At 42.5% G+C, this 2,586-nt stretch overlaps 1 long non-coding RNA gene across 1 annotated transcript; it reads left to right on the forward strand.

Annotated features, from left to right (window-relative positions):
* Positions 1 to 63: 63 nt before the first annotated feature.
* Positions 64 to 2,364, forward strand: LOC147179708 (uncharacterized). The gene is made up of 3 exons (XR_015094093.1): positions 64 to 158; positions 292 to 521; positions 1,156 to 2,364. It is a non-coding gene; the product is annotated as an uncharacterized LOC147179708 (long non-coding RNA).
* Positions 2,365 to 2,586: the final 222 nt, after the last annotated feature.

Below are 2,586 nucleotides of genomic sequence, written 5' to 3' on the forward strand. Positions count from 1 at the left end.
GTTTTTCCACTACGCGTCCTCGACATTTACACCTAAATTTTTGTCCAAATGGACTTGCCGTACCAAGGTCTTCTATGAGCCATACTGCGCATGCGTGAACTGGCTGACGGCTGAGAATGGAAATCTACGGCACGCGTACAAAGTCTGTATTTATGCGAGTAGGTTAAAACAATATATTATGTATTACAATAGTGTGTTACATAATTAGCATAGTAAAGCAACGAACAATCAGTAATTCACAATCAGGTTTACTTTTCTGATCGTTTGTCTCTACGTAACGATCTCTTGTAGTTTGTCCAAGCGGAGATGCTGTTCAAGTTACTCCAGCTGCAGTTGTACTGAAATGCAAGTTGTCGCAAAACACAAATCAACATTACGATGGAGCCTGTTTTCTTGAGGTTCGACTCGTATGACTTCGAATCAGACAAAAGGTTCCAGCAGGGTCTGCAAACATTACACGCCGGTGACGTCTCTGGGGAAAAAGCCAACATACTTGACGCGAAACTCTTCTTTTATAACAGGTAGGAAGCTCTACAACATGTCCACATAATTGGACCGCTTGTCATGCATGCAGTGGAAGGATTTATTTTATTTTGCTAACTTTTTAATCGATAAATTAATGAGCTATTCAAGCGTGCACTGCTAGTCAACGATAGTGTTGTCAATTTAGTTGTTCTTGCATTTCGCAAAATGTCGTCTTGTGACAAGAACTAGAGGGAGCTAGAAGTGCTGCCGATGTTAACACTTGCACGCAGGGATGCCATCGAGGCAGTACTGGTCCCATATGCAGGTGTTAATTTGTTTTTAATGACACAACTTGACAAATAATTTATTGCAAATTATTTTGTGGACCTGCCAAGTTACATCTTGCAAACCCCCTGAAGGTCCAGTTGCCCCCACGTGGAGCACCAAAGTCTCATTTAACTTTCTAAGGTAAAAAATATACATAACACCAACAAAAAGTCTTCCACTATGAAGTTTACAGCTGATGTGTGCAATATATTTTTTAGCTTACACAAGAGCGGTAAAAGAAAGAAATTGCATCATGACATAGTGTAATTGTACACCACTACAACAACAATTATTATATTAGCCTCCCTTTGTCACTGAAATTAAACATTCTCCTGTCATGACTCTTAACATTCTTTGTCCCAGGTTTGTGGAGCCTGTGGACTCCATCAGCTACAAAGCACGGTCCAACTCCGCTTCCAGTGCGGCGCCTTCATCCCGCGGCGATGCTGAAAGACGGATGGCCGAGAAATCTCAAGAGTCACAGGTAAAGTCGCTTTCCTTTGCTGAGGTGATGCGACTCGTCCAAGAGGGCAAGGATGTGCCCGGGGTGACAAAAGTGGACATACAAGCAAACAACCAGAATCCCACTCCGTCACAAATGGAAAGAATACGCAAACCCTGGGAGGGAAGTGAAAATTCACTCAATAAGTCGCCTTTTTTTGATTGATGAAAAGCTCACGGCATACAAGCGATTCATTTTGACAAGATGAATAGGAACGAAAAGTCAGATTGACTTCTTGCCCTCAGATGGAAAATTGGGACAGTACGGCAAACCTTTCAGCCCCGACCTGTCGTGTCAATTTTGCCACCATTTTGTGGACCATCTTCATATAAAGTTCGCCCGAGGACGACATCTACATCTTCTTCATTGATCAGCACACTTAAACTTGAACAGTGTTTCCCAAACTTTTTGGGAAGAGGACAGAACATATTTCACGAGAGACAAAGGCCACGGCACACCAACAAACCAAAATGGCGCACGGAAACAATCGTCTCTTCTCCATCTGCTCACAGGTTGACTTGTTAAAGGTTTATGTTCTGCCATCTAGCACTGAATTGTTCACAATGCTGGACGTCGTTGGCATAGATAGATGAGCAGATATATTTTCCTGTTTCCCTGAGTTTGGTCATGTGACGTTCACAAGCTGAGCCGCGATTGGCCGTTACTTGCGCCCTGAGCAACTGTGAAGTCATATTAAGTTGCAAGTGGCAAAATGGCCGCCCACTGGGACTCCGGGTGGCGGAGTGGTTACCGTTACTTGCCTTTGGTGCGGGTTGGCGTGAGTTCACTTCCCGCCAGGAAGACCATATATATGTGCGTGTGAGTGCGCAAAAAAAATAATACAAAATGGCCGCCCCCTCCGATGGATTAAAAACGGGTGCATTTTGCTGCTTAATTCATATTCCACAAATGCAATATTCTTTGGAGTGTCATGTTTGGACTAGTGAGGCAACATTGAAAGTATTATTGCCTTCCCCTGCCGAAAATTTTATAATAAAAAATGAGATAGTTGATGTATAAAAGTGTCAAATTCCAGAGCATCCTATCGTCTACATGATCATTTTTGAATAAATTATTGCAATAACAAGTCTTCCCTATTTGTGCGTCTCACTAATATTACACCAATGTCATGTATATGAGGTCAGCCTAACCATCTGCACAGATTAAAAGAAGACAAAGGTTAGCGTTAGCACGGTTAGCGTAGCACCACAGGTTTAACAAAAAATCCGCTTTGTCTCTTGTGTATCTATGAAGCTTGTATTGATGAACGCCGGGACAATAAAATTGTCACA

This window comes from Leptonotus elevatus, chromosome 2, assembly GCF_054856555.1.
Source record: "Leptonotus elevatus isolate MCC_2025b chromosome 2, RoL_Lele_1.0, whole genome shotgun sequence".
Lineage (NCBI taxonomy): Eukaryota > Metazoa > Chordata > Actinopteri > Syngnathiformes > Syngnathidae > Leptonotus > Leptonotus elevatus.